Source organism: Mesoplodon densirostris, chromosome 16, assembly GCF_025265405.1.
Source record: "Mesoplodon densirostris isolate mMesDen1 chromosome 16, mMesDen1 primary haplotype, whole genome shotgun sequence".
Taxonomy (NCBI): Eukaryota; Metazoa; Chordata; class Mammalia; order Artiodactyla; family Ziphiidae; genus Mesoplodon; species Mesoplodon densirostris.
In genome coordinates, this window is record NC_082676.1 from 28,160,947 (window position 1) to 28,174,923 (window position 13,977).

The following is a 13,977-nucleotide window of genomic DNA, read 5'->3' on the forward strand; positions in this document are numbered from 1 at the left end:
AAGTAGGAGTTAACCAGGAGAAGAGAGGATAGGACCAGCATGTGCAAAGGCCCTGTGGTGGGAGGAGTAGATTATTGGAACAGCGAGAGTAGGTGAGGCTGAACTTGGAGCATAAGGGCCTGACTGTCTGAGGCTATCAGAGCCTTTGAACAATGTGAGGGTCTATCTTGCCAGGCAGCCTGAAAAAAAACCCCAAAGGTCTAACAGTGTTCTACAAGGCCCTCATGACCAGGATCCCTGTTATTCCCCCCGCTTCCCCTTTACCTACTCTGATACAGTCCGCTGCTTCATTGATGTTCCAGAAACACACTAGACACATTTCTACCTCAGGGCCTTTGTACTTACTATTTCCACTGCCAGCATCTATCCTACTCCAGGTATCCACATGACTCACGCCCTCACTTCATTCAGGTCTCTGCCCACATGTCACCTGCTCAGAGAGGCCTTCTCTGACCCACCCATTCACTGCTTTCCGCAGCTAAACCATCAGCACCCAACAGCCACAAGTTCCCTACCCTGGTTTATTTTTCTTCCTAGAAAAATACTCCCTCCCCCCACCTCCCACTGACACTTACAGTAAACAAAGGCCACATTATATTTCTTTTTTTTTTTTTTTTTTTTTTTTTTTTTTTGCGGTACGCAGGCTTCTCACCGCTGTGGCCTCTCCCTTTGCGGAGCACAGGCTCCGCGGCCACGGCTCTCGGGCCTAGCCGCTTCGCGGCATGTGGGATCTTCCCGGACCGGGGCACGAACCCATGTCCCCTGCATCGGCAGGTGGACTCTCAACCACTGCGCCACCAGGGAAGCCCTTATATTTCTTGTGAGTGTCTCTCACTAGAATGCAGCTCCAGGAGGCATGGGCTCTACTTTGTCTAGGCTGTGCCCCCCTCCCCTGGGGAACAGGAGGTGTTTCATAACCACTTGTTGGGTGAAGGAATGAGTGAAAACAAGTGAGTGAATGGCATGCTGGAAAGAACTGACTCCTAGAAATTAGGAGATCTGGCTTCAAGCCCCAGCTTGGTGAGCTAGAGAAATCATTCACCTTTCTGTTCCTTGGTTTCCCCAGCTGTGCTGTGCGGTGTTTGTGGTCTCTAGGTTGGTTCTGGGTTTGGAAAGGAAGACTCCAGGCTATGGAGGGTTAGGGCCTGTCAGGGAGGAAGGGAACTGGGGCCCTCTCCATGGCCTTCCTGGGGATGAAAATAGCCTAGCCCAACGCCTAGGTTGGCCCCTTACCCTCACTGTGGCACGCAGCTGGAGCCAGGGGGCTCTGTCTGGAGCCTGCCAGCCTGGCGCTGGGCTGGAATCAGGCCGCCTGACAGCTGAGCCAGGCAGCCCTGGGAGGTTCTTAAGGGCAAACTGGGCCTATTGGTTGCCCCCAACCTCCCTCCGCACCTCCCCTTCCTTTCTCAGTGTCCACTGGCAGGGTAAATCCCTTAATCCTCTACATGTCTGCAACCTTTGCAGCTTGCGAAACTCTTTCTTGGTCTGTGTCTAATTTCACTCTGCATGGTAGCTGCTTTACTGGTGGCAGCGTTAAGCCTCAGAGGGGACAGCTGCCTCATTGGAGTTACATAGCCAGGACCTAGTGCAGTTATGGGGGAACCCAGGTCTGGCACAGCCCTGCGCTGCCCTGCCTGCCTCTGTGTGTGTGTGTCTTGTGTTGTGTGTGTGTGTGTGTAGGGTGGCATTATCACGGTTAAACCTCACTACCAGTGCCCTCCCTTCACCACCAGCTCCCAGAGTCTCTGATAGGCTGGAGGTTAACAGCTTGTGGAATCAAAATGCCTGGGTTGAGATCCCACCTTTGCTGCTGGGTGGACTGTTGGGTTACCACTGTCCCCCACCTCAGTGTCTGCCAATAGGACAAATCCCTTAAATCTGGACACGAGTAGGACTAACATTATATGCATTGACCAGGTTTTAAAAAATGGCATCAGTTGCCAGTCAGTACTTAAGCACTTAAACAGTTGGAAGAATCACATAGACAAACCAACTATGAGCATCTATGAGGCCCTAAGCCCCTACTGTGTGCCTGGCACAGAGCAAAGCGCTCCCAGGGGAGCTCATTCCTGGGCATGAGTGCCATTGTGACATGGGTACCATTTACCACATCCTCCAACAAAGTCTCAGAAAGGTGAAGCCATGTGCTCAAGGTCACGTGGCCAAGGAGGGCCGAGGTGGGGAGGGAGGTGAGTTTGAGGGGCCGGGACCCCCGCACTCACTCTTCTGGGATCCTTGAGGCCGACCCAGTGGCGTCTATTCAGGCAGGTGTGTCACTCCCTCTCTGGGTCTCGGTGTGCCTCTTGGCAAAATGGAATGGGGCCCAGGTGAACGGAGAGGGCCTGCCCCGGTTTAAGGGGCAGTGGGGCCCTGTCCCAGCCCAGGCTCACTCCTGAGAACGGGGGTTCAGTGGGCCCCAAACTTCTGGGTTCTCATGAAAAGCGAGATCTCAAAAAGCATGTTTTTGGCCACACCACACGGCTTGTGGGATCTTAGTTCCCCAACCAGGGATTGAATCTGGGCCCCCAGCAGTGGAGGCACGGAGTCCTAACCACTGGACTGCCAGGGAATTCCGTCAAAAAGAATTTAGCATGTTGTTCTCTCGCTGTTTAAATGTGGGCAAGTAACTACTTAAGTGTAAAAATACCCCACACAAAGGCTATAGGTATTTATCACGCCGTTGTTTGTAATAGCAAACAACTGGAAATATCCATCAATGAGAAGTGGTTACATCAACTCAGCCCAGCCACATAATGTCCCACTGCGGCACTGGGAAGGTGCACTGCACGCACTGGTGTGGACTGGCAAGGTACTTGGTTCCATGAACAGAGCAAGGTGTGAGACCAGGCGCCACGTGCTACGTTTGTTGAAACCACAATATGTGCCCAAACCCTCTTGTACTGACCTTCAGTCTCCTGGAGAGCTACACAGGGAACCCGATACACTGTCTGCCTGGGGGGAACTGGCTGGCTGGAGCCAGGGGTGGGAGGGAGACTCACTTCTTCCTCTTTGTACCATTTGAATTTTGAACCATGTGAATGTATTATCTATGCAGAAAAAATAAAAATAAATTCAAAGTAAAGTAACATAAAGTAGACGGCAAGAAACCTGAAACAGACAGACAGACAAATCTCAGGCTGCAGGCCCAGTGGGCTCCCCATCTCCCCTGGGGCAGCCACGGCTGCATTCTGGGCTCTGCGTGGCTTGGTTTCGTGGCTCCACCCTCTACTATAATATTTTGGTTTCCCCACACACAGCACTCACAGGAAACCCCAGCCGATGGGCATCAGGTTCCTGGCTGGACCGCCTGGTGGTGGGCATGACACATCCCTGGGAATGGCATCATCCAAATGCTCGAGTGATGACGCAGCCCCCCAGTGGCATGATGGGACTTCCCGCAGTCCCACAGGCCTGACTGGTCTGGGGTTTGTCTCGCAACCTCCAGGTGGGCGTGTGGACACTGAAACAGCCACCCCCATCTACCCCATACTCTTTAAGCACCTACTATGTGCCGAATACTCTTCTAGCCACTACAGAAACAGCAGAGAACCAAACAAATAAAACCTCGTGCCCTCCGGTGTGGGGAAAGGCAATACCTACCAGCGAGTGGAAGTGCTATGAAGGAAGAAGAAGCAGGGAAAGGAGGTGGGGCTCTAGGGTTTTTCCATTTTTACTGACGTAGAATTGATATACAATAAAACTGACCCATTTTAGGTATATAGATTGGTGAGCTGACAGTTGTATACATGTGTGTATCCACAACTCCAGACAAGTTATAGACATTTCCATCCATCCTGTAAAGTTCCCACATGCACCTTTGCAGTCAATCCCCAACTCCCACCCCACTGCCCATCTAGGAAGCTGCTGGTCAGTCTTCCTGCACTGTGGATTGGATTTGTCTTTTCTGGTGTTCATACAAGTGAAATCTGGCTTCTTTCACTCAGCGTAACACATTTGCGATTCATCCATGCTGTTGCGTGTTAGTTCCTTCTGATCGCTGAGCATCCCATGGTATGGCTGTCCATGTTTTGTTTATTCATCCAACCTATGGACGGTCATCTGGGTTGTTTCCACTTTTTGGCTATTACGAATAAACCTGCTACGGATATTCATGTACAACTCTTTGTGTGCACATATATTTTCATTTCTCTTGGGTAAATACCTGGGAGTGGAATTGCTGGGTCTAGTAGGAAGTGTATGTGTAACTTTATTAAAAGTGAGAATTGTGCTTTTAAGTAGGGTGGTGAGGGCAAGCTTCACCAGGTGACATTTCAGCAGAGGCCAGAAGGAGGTGAGGGGAGCCTTGTGGGTGTCTGCAGGGAAGAGTATTCTAGGCAGAGGGAACTGGGGGTGGTGTGTCTGGAGAACAGCATGGAGGCCAATGTGTTGGGATCAGGGTGAGTGAGGCGGAGAGGCCTAGGAGGTGAGGTCAGTGCGTAACAGGGCTGGATGGTGTCTGGCCCTGTAGGTCATGGTGAGGACATTGGCTTTTACTTTGAGAACCTATGGGAGGGTTCTAAGCAGAGGTGGGACAAGATTGGGCTTGTATTTTAACAACCCCCTTCCCAGATTTCCAAGTGGAGAATGGGCTGTAGGACAGGGAGCAGGGAGGCCAGCAAGAAGACTACTGAAATAGTCCTGGTGGGAAATGCAAGAGCTGACTGGGGTTAAGGTGGCAGAGGGTGAGGACTGTCAGATTCTGGGTCGACTCTGAAGCTGGAGCCACAGTGGAAGCATTGGTTATGGGAGGTGAGGGAAATAAGGACATGAAGGATGGCTTGGCCCCGAGGTGGCCTTTAGGAGCTGAGAGTTGCTGCCAGCCAACAGCCAGCAAGGAAATTTGCAACTCAGGCCAGCAACCCCAAGGAACTGGACTCTGCAGATCACCTGAATGAACTTGGAAGAAGACCCTGTGCCCCTGCAATGGAACACGGCCCAGCTGACAGCTTGATTCAGCCTGGTGAGACCCTGAGCAGAGAGCCCAGCTGTGCCATGCCCAGACTCTGATCCATAGAAACTGTAAGATGTTGTTTTCAGTCACTAAGTTTGTGATAATGTTTTGCTCAGCAGTAGGTGACTAATACAGGCATCCTAGAATCCTACAGTGTCAGAGCTCGAGAGGTCCTTGGCAGCCACTGAGTTCAACCTCCTCTTCTACAGATGCAGAAACTGGGGCCCAGAGAGTAGCTAGGCCTCGAACCCTGGTCCCTGCAGGCAGGAAGTGTCAGGCAGAAGCTGCCGCAGCGCTGGAGGCCCTGCCAGGACCAGCCCCTCATCCCCTAGGAGGCGGGGGTACCAGATCGTCTGCCAACCTCTCCTCCGTCTGGGCACTGGCCTCCTAGAGAGCTGGCTTCTGGCCACCCACTGAATACCCTCAGCTCCCGGGCCAGCAAGCTCAGGCAGGTTCCCCGTCAGGCCAGGCCCAGTGACCGGGAGGGAGGAGCACCCTCGCCCCCAGCAGAGCAGGGCCCAAGGGCGTAAGAGCCAGGCCTGAATCTGAGAGCCCCAGGGAGAGGGACAAAGCACAGGCTTAGGTCACAGGGACCCCGGCTAGAACCCCAGCTCTGCCATTCACTGGCTGTAAGACTCTGGCCAAGGGCAACCCCTTCGCTGAGCTGCAGTGTCCGATCCATGAAATGGGAGCAGGAATGCCTTCCTCCAGATGGCCAGTGAGCTCAGGTACATGAAACTGTTAGTGGGAGCTCCGTAAATGCACAAATGCACGTCCCCAACCTCTTCCTTCCTATGGGCCTCAGTTTCCCCATCTGTTAATTGATCTCATGCCTTAGACATGTTTGGGGGGCCCTTTTAGCTCTAACAGTTGACCATTTTAGGGTTCAAATTCTGGCTCTGCTTCTTATCAGCTGTGTGACCTTGGATAGGTCACTTAAGCTCTCTCAGCCCCAGTTTTTTAACTTGTAAAATGGGCTATTAACAATACATATCATTACCTGAGAGACGCAGGTCAGATACCTAGGCTAGTGTCTCGGAAGATGTCAGCTAGTTTTATTATTGTCATCATTACCATTGTTCCAAGCATGTAAGTTAGGTGGGGCCAGCTCACAGGGGCAATAGGGCAGAGCCTCCCAGGGCGGGGGAAGTGGTTTCCTTGGAGACAAATGTTTGTGGGCTGGGCCTACAAACATTTCTGGGAAAATAAAACTAGTTCTTTCCCCCCAGCCCTCTGGCCCAGCACCCATCTTGAACCAAGCCTCGAGTATCTCAGTACTTATAAACGGCAACCCCACAGGCAGGTTTTGGGAAACAAAAATATGCATTTATTTCTCTTCCAGTTCTGAGAACCACCTCTTGCTTTTCTCTAGAGGAATACCAGTAGCTTGTGCAAACACCTGCAGGTGGGGATGTGTGTCATAGACACAAACTGGGGTGGGCATCAGGACGAGGTCCCCGCTGGCCATGTTTGAATTATGCACGCTGTCCTCTGACCACAGCTAATTCTCAGGTGCTTCCAGACACCTGACGGCAGGCTGGGCAGGCCAGAGTCTCTCCCAGGAATTTGAAACTTGAATGGAGGGGACATAGGCAGAGCCCCTCCCATAAATCCACTGCCAGGCCCTTGGTTAGTCGCTTTCTGGTGTTTGTCACCCAACTTCGCCTTGGCCAACATGGTGACTGGGGTGACAGAGCATTGTGGCGGGCTGAGGGCTGACTGTGGGATGGGGCAGTAACCCTCTGGTCCATGCAGGAAGCTGTTGGTTGCTTCTGCCCGGAAAGAGCACTGGACTCGAAGTCTGGTTCTCCACAACTTTCTGGCTGTGTGACCTTAGGCAAATCACTCAGCTTCTCTGTGTGGTCCAGTGGGATGGGACCACAGGGGACCTCAATGAGCAGATGGGGAAACCGAGGACCAGGAAGAGGAGGGAGGGGTTTTACTTAAAGCCACACAGCAAGTTTAGGACAGGCCCTGGAGGGCTCCTGGGTCCCCCAAATGCCAGCCCTGGGGATGGGACAGTCCCTGGAGCAGGAAGCTTGTCTCTAATTAGTGGCAGGGCTTGTTTCCCCTGGGTGAACCTTAGGCCCCAAGCACTTCACAGATCACAAATTCCTTTCCCAACCAGTTGTCACATTTGGCCCAGCAGTATTATCAATGTCACATTCAGGGGCTGAGCAAACTGAGCCCAGCGAGCCCCAAGACAGACTTGTCCAGTGTCACACCACAAGTTCATGGTAGTTTGAGCCAGATCTGAAAAGCCTGTGCTTTTTGCTCTAAATCAGTGTTTCCCAAGCTGGTATTTGGGGATGCACTGGGGGTAGTGGTTAATGAGCTCTCCATAAGACTTTTTAAGTTGCTTGCTTTCATTTTGACAGTAACGCTAAAAAAGTAACTCGAATATATCATGAATCATCTGCATGACCATAGGTGAGTCCTATCTGAGATTGTATTTGGATTTGGGGTCACACTGGCATCAAAGAATAGCATTTATTGAGAACTAACCATGGACTGGGTACTGTGTTTTGTACTTTTCATGTAGTATTCATTTAACCCTCACAACCCTATAAGATAGGTACTATTATTATCCCCATTTCACAGAGGAAGTTGAGGCACAGAGGGGTTAAGTAATTTGCAACAAGGTCAACAACGAGTATGGGGTGCAGCCAAGATTGGAACCCAGGCTGACTTCGGAGCCTGTGATCTTTTTTTTTTTTAGGTAATTTTGCTTACCTTTATTTATTTTTTTTTAATTTATTTATTTTTTATTTATTTTATTTTTGGCTGCGTTGGGTTTTCGTTGCTGCACGCGGGCTTTCTCTAGTTGCGGTGAGTGGGGGCTACTCTTCGTTGTGGTGTGCACGGGCTTCTCATTGTGGTGGCTTCTCTTGTTGTGGAGCACGGGCTCTAGGCACGTGGGCTTCAGTAGTTGTGGCACACGGGCTCAGTAGTCGTCCCTCACGGGCTCTAGAGCACAGGCTCAGTAGTTGTGGCACATGGGCTTAGTTGCTCGCCCCAGAGTCTGTGATCTTGACCACAATGCTTTACCACTTAACCAGCTCGGAGTGATGAGAAAAGACAGGCATGGCCTTGATATGTAAAATGAATTCCTGCTAAGTGAAGGCCATGTGTTGCAGAGGTAGAGGGTGGGAAGGAAGTTTTGCCATGGGTAAATTAGAGCCAAGTGGTGGGAGAATAAAGTCAGCAGCACACAGAGTTGGGAGGAAGTGTGTGACGAACCCAAAAGAAATGGCAGCACAATTGAGTGTCCCACATTCACACTGCTAGTGGCAATTCAGGTTTAGCAAAGCAACCCTGTCCATATCACTAAATTAATATTGTTACATTGATGCTGTGACAGCATAACTTAGTGGTTAGGGCTTAAGAGACACAATTCCTGAGTTCAAATCCATCTTCCTCCTTGCCTAGTCCTCAGACTATGGGCAAGTCACTCAACCTCTCTGACCTCAGTTTTCTCATCTCTAAAATGGAACTATAATAACACTTGAAAGACTGCTGGTTCCCTATGCAACTCCCTTCTCTTCCTTTTCTTTGTTGACCAAACCCTGATTTTATTCCTGGTAGCAATGTACCCAGCCAAAACACTACATTTCTAGTCTCTCTTGCAGCTACCTGTAGCTAATGAGTGGAAGTTGTTAAGTGAGGTTTGTTGGAAATATCCTTAGAAGATGCTGATGCAGCTGAGAAGAAAACCAATTTGTCCTTTTTTCTCTTCCTACATGGAACTCAGGCATTAAGGCTGGAGCCCCAGCAGCCATCTTGGATCAAAAAGGACCTGGAGGGTGAAGCCATATATGGTAAGGATGAAACAACATGAAGCCGGAAGGAACCTGAGACATTGGTGACGCCATGGAGGCTGCACCAGCCCTGGCCCAGAATGATCTTTCCAGACTTCTTTTTTAAAATAAACTTTTTTTTTTTGAAAGAACAGTTTTAGGTTTACAGGATTATTGCAAAGATAATACAGAGACTTCCTATATACCCCACACCCAGTTTCCCTTATTATTAATATCTTATATTAGTATGGTACCTTTGTCACCATTAAAGAACCAATATTTTTACATTATTATTAACTAAAAAGTCCATTCTTCATTCAGATTTCCCCAGTTTTCCCCAAATGTCCCTTTTCTATTCCAGGATCCCATCTAGGACACCACATTACATTTAGTCATCATGTCCCCTTAGGCTCCTCTTGGCTGTCAAAGTTTCTCAGACTTTTCTTGTTTTTGATGACCTTGACAGTTTTGAGGAATACTGGTCAGGTATTTTGTAAAATGTCCCTCAATTGGGATTTGTCTGATGATTTTCTTATAGTTGGACTGGGTGATGTGTTTGGGGAGGGAGGTCACAGACATGAAGTGGCAGCCTCCTCATGTTCTGTCAAGGGTAGATACTGTCAACATGACTTAGTGTGGAGGTGAACTTTGATCACTGTCAGATTCTCTCTGTAAAGTGACTCCTTTCCCCCTCTTTCTATGCTGTGCTTTTTGGATTAAGGTCACTTTGCACAGCCCACACTCAAGAAGTGGGGAGTTAGTTTCCCTCCTTAAGGGTGGAGTATCTACATAAATTATTCGGAATTCTTAGGAGAGTTATCTCTTCTATTTGTTTGTTTATTTACTTACTTATATCAGTATGGGCTCATGGATATTTATTTTATTCTTTGGGGTGTAATCCAGTAAAACTTTATTTTTTTAGCTCAAATTGTACAACCTTTGGACCTTGGGATCCCGTTCTGTTGGTTCCCCAGACTTCTCGACACAGGAGAGTAAAACAAACTGAGGTAGATTTTTAACAACAATGGTCTCAAATTCCTCCCATTCCTCCATGCTCATGCCTTTGCAATGTGACTTTATAGCTTCTGGCATCAAGACCTGACCCTCTCTCCATCCCTGGAGTCTGGGCCGGGCCAAGTGACTTGCTTTAGCCAATGGGAAGAGGCCAAAACATGAAAGGGGCTTGTGCATTCGGGCTGCTGCAACCAGGACCCTAAGACCACCACGTGAGCAAGAAGCACTAGCCTGTGGAGGAAAAGAGGCCGTGTGGCCTGGTCATCTCCACTACCCTTGCCTACAGCCAGGCAGCAGGCACGTGCGGGAGGCCTTCGACCATAGCTGACTGCAGATGGATGACAGACACAGAGGCGAGCCATCCCCACCGAGCCCAGGCCACACTGCCCACCCACAGGGTAATGAGCACATCAGTGGTCAGTTTAAGCCACTAGCTTGTGGGGTAGTTTGTTATGAAGCAAAAACTAACTGCTACACAAGCCACTTTCTTTTGCCAATCTGTTGAGTTTTCTGTTACATGAAGTCAAGCCTAATTCTAAAAGGACTCAGTATTTACTTCATAGGGAGGTTGTGGGACTTGAATGAGTGAGGCAGGGACAGTACATGTAATAGGACCTCGGTAGATTAATAGTAATAATAATAATAATAATGTAATTATATTCTATTTCTATAAGATATATAAGATATACAATATAACCATTATGGTTATGTAATAGTTATTATTATTAGTTTTGTAGTGGGTTAGTATTTAATTTGTAACTTTGTTTCAGATTATAGTTGTTTGAAGACTATAAGCGTCAGGACCTGAGACCTCATTTTGTGAGCGGACACGAATCAGTAATTTTCTTTCTGTGCCCCCAGCCCAAGACCACCAGGAGCACACCAGTGGTGGTTAAACACGGTGGCTTTATCACCCACTGCAGGGAGGGAATGCATGCCGTGGGGAACCCAGGTGTCTCAGTAAGAGGGTGTCAGAGAAGGCTTATCATAGGATTTGGGCTTGTGTGGAGTGATTTTGAGGAGAGTTTAGGGAAGTGGGGTTTTTCTCTCGAGTGGATGCTGTCAGGAAGTGGGAGTCATTACAGGCTTGGGATCTTGATCATCTTCTCTAAAGAGAAGGTCGGCTAGAGCCAGGCTAACTCTGGTAAGTGGTGAAGAAGCAGCAGTCACTGTGTCAGGCGGGGTAGGGGGACAGTGTCTCAGCAAAATGTTTGGTCATTCTGCCTGAGACATGATTACAAGTGGTCTTGGGTTTGTCTTGAGTCATCAGCCACAGAGCACCTTGTCTGTCACTGGTGTTCTGTGAAATTGTTTATGTTCGGTGAGACATCAGCTGTCACCTGTGAGTGTCAGGCCAGTCTGCAGCGACGTGATCACCATCCATGCCAGCTCCTGGATGGCAGGGCTGCTTTTCTCCTTCTCAGCTTAAGTCAACACTGGTGAGTCTGGGAGAATTCCTCCCCCCACCCTTTTTTTTTTTGCGGTACATGGGCCTCTCACTGCTGTGGCCTCTCCTGTTGCGGAGCACAGGCTCCGGAAGCGCAGGCCCAGCGGCTATGGCTCACGGGCCCAGCCGCTCCACGGCATGTGGGATCTTCCCGGACCGGGGCACAAACCCGTGTCCCCTGCATCGGCAGGCGGACTCTCAACCACTGCGCCACCAGGGAAGCCCCCTTCCCCCCTTTTAAAGATCTCAAGCTGAAGCAAAAGTTCACTCCTGCTCAAACCGGACAGCTACTTTTAGGCACTTTTCTTCTCCCAGAAGTTTTCCTCTCCCACTTACATATTATATTAACACTACCTTAACCATATAGTTATAGTATTAACTGCACATAAATGAATTATATAACTAATAAGATAATAGTTATCATGCACTTGCTATGTGCCAGGTACTGTTCCAAGCATTTTATATCTATTCGTTTAAGGATTCTTAACCTGGGGTCTTACTACAGTCCATGGATGGAATTTATCTTCATTCATGTTTAATTAAATTCAGCACTTTCAGGCTTCCCTGGTGGCACAGTGGTTGAGGATCTGCCTGCCAATGCAGGGGTCACGGGTTCGAGCCCTGGTCTGGGAAGATCTCACATGCCGCGGAGCAACTGGGCCCGTGAGCCACAACTGCTGAGCCTGTGCGTCTGGAGCTTGTGCTCCACAGCAAGGGAGGCCGCGACAGTGAGAGGCCCGCGCACTGCGATGAAGAGTGGCCCCCGCTCGCCACAAGTAGAGAAAGCCCTCACACAGAAATGAAGACCCAACACAGCCAAAAAATATATATATATATATATGTCAGCACTTTCTTCAGTTATGAACTATGAACATGGAGACAAGCCATAGGGCCTGGAACTTTGTCACCATTAGAAACCATGGCTACTTTCATATCCTATCAGTGGTTTCAGATAGTTCAGAATGTTGTTCACATCCACCATTACTTTGAAATTACAGTACTAATGACATCCACAACTAGATCGTGCAATAAGTGTTTTTTTTTAATTAAAAAATTTCAGGGCTTCCCTGGTGGCGCAGTGGTTGAGGGTCCGCCTGCCGATGCAGGGGACACGGGTTCGTGCCCCGATCCCGGAAGATCCCACATGCCGCGGAGCGGCTGGGCCCGTGAGCCATGGCCGCGGAGCCTGTGTGTCCGGAGCCTGTGCTCTGCAACGGGAGAGGCCACGGCAGTGAGAGGCCCGCGTACAGCAAAAAAAAAAAAAAAAAAAAAAAATTTCAAAATTTTATATTGGAGTATAGTTGATTTACAATGTTGTGTTAACTTCAGGTGTACAGCAAAGTGATTCATTTATACAAATACATATATCCATTCTTTTTTAGATTCTTGTCCTATGTAGGTTATTACAGAATACTGAGAAGAGTTCTCTGTGCTATACAGTAGGTCCTTGTTGATAACCTATTTTATATATAGTAGTGTGTATATGTTAATCTCAAACTCCTAATTTATCACTCCCCCCCATAATAAGTGTTAACAAAGAATCATATATAATACTATGCCACAATTGTGTTCTTTAAAAATACTTTGATAACCACAATTTTAATAAATTTGTTTCCTTCAAAATCTGATGCATTTTATTTCAAGCATTTGAAACCATCATTCTGAGAAGTGCTCCATGGCTAGATCCAAAGGTATCCATGACAAGACAGATGTGAGGAGCCCTGGGCATTGATTAAATCCTCCAGTGACCCCCCACGAGCAGGTATTATTACCAGCATGTTACAGAAGGGGATATGAGGCAGAGACGGGTTGTACAGTTTGCTGAAGTTCACGCAGATACAAAGTTGTAATGCATTATTTAACCTGAGAGCTGTGTTTACAGCCTATGGTCTGCTGTGGGCTTGTCCTCTGTGTTATGCATATGCATGTGAATGTCCCTAGGCAGGTGTCATGTGTGTGGCCGTACAGATCTCCGTTTCTGTACGTGGGTGTGTGTAGTGCATATAGAAAAGGGAACCACAAACACCTGTCCACTCGGGGCCTTCTGTCTGACTTCTGGGATCACTTGGATGAATTGCATCTCCACATCGCTTGGGCCCTGGAAACTGAAGGGCTGGGTTGGGGAAGGACAGTGGGGCCAGGCCCGGGGGAAGGGGCAGCGGGTGGGGGTGGGGTAGGAGGGCAAGCATAACCCCAGGGCTCAGCCTCTGGCCTGGGTCTAGACATGTAACCTGGGCACAGCCTGGGGGGAGGGGAATTTGGAGGAAAGCAGAGGCAGTTCCCATAGTGAGCCATTCTCTTGGGCACTTGTCACTGAAGGTTATCAGGGACCACAGTCCCTGTGCCAGGCTGCCTGGGGGGAGTGGCAGTGCTGTTGGGAACTGTAAAGGCAAACCACACTCTTGGAGGGCTCCTTGGCTCTCAATACCCCACTACTTCACTGCTGACGCCAGACTGGGTTTTCCACACATCAAGCAGTTCTGTGACACCAGCTGGGTGTGTTCTACAGTTTAACTCAATTCTGACACTACCTGGAATTAGTGTCAGATCCTACAAGAGTGCCCTCCCTCCACTTCAGACACGAGTCTCAAGTTCAGGTTGTCACCTGTGCTTCTGACAGACCAGCTATCATTCGGAGTTTCCCAAGACCCCCTCCCCAGATTTCATTAATTTGCCAGAGCAACTCACAGAACTCAGGGAACCAGTTTACCTACTAGATCACAAGTTTATTGTAAAAGGATAAAACTTAGGAACAGCCAGATGGAAGA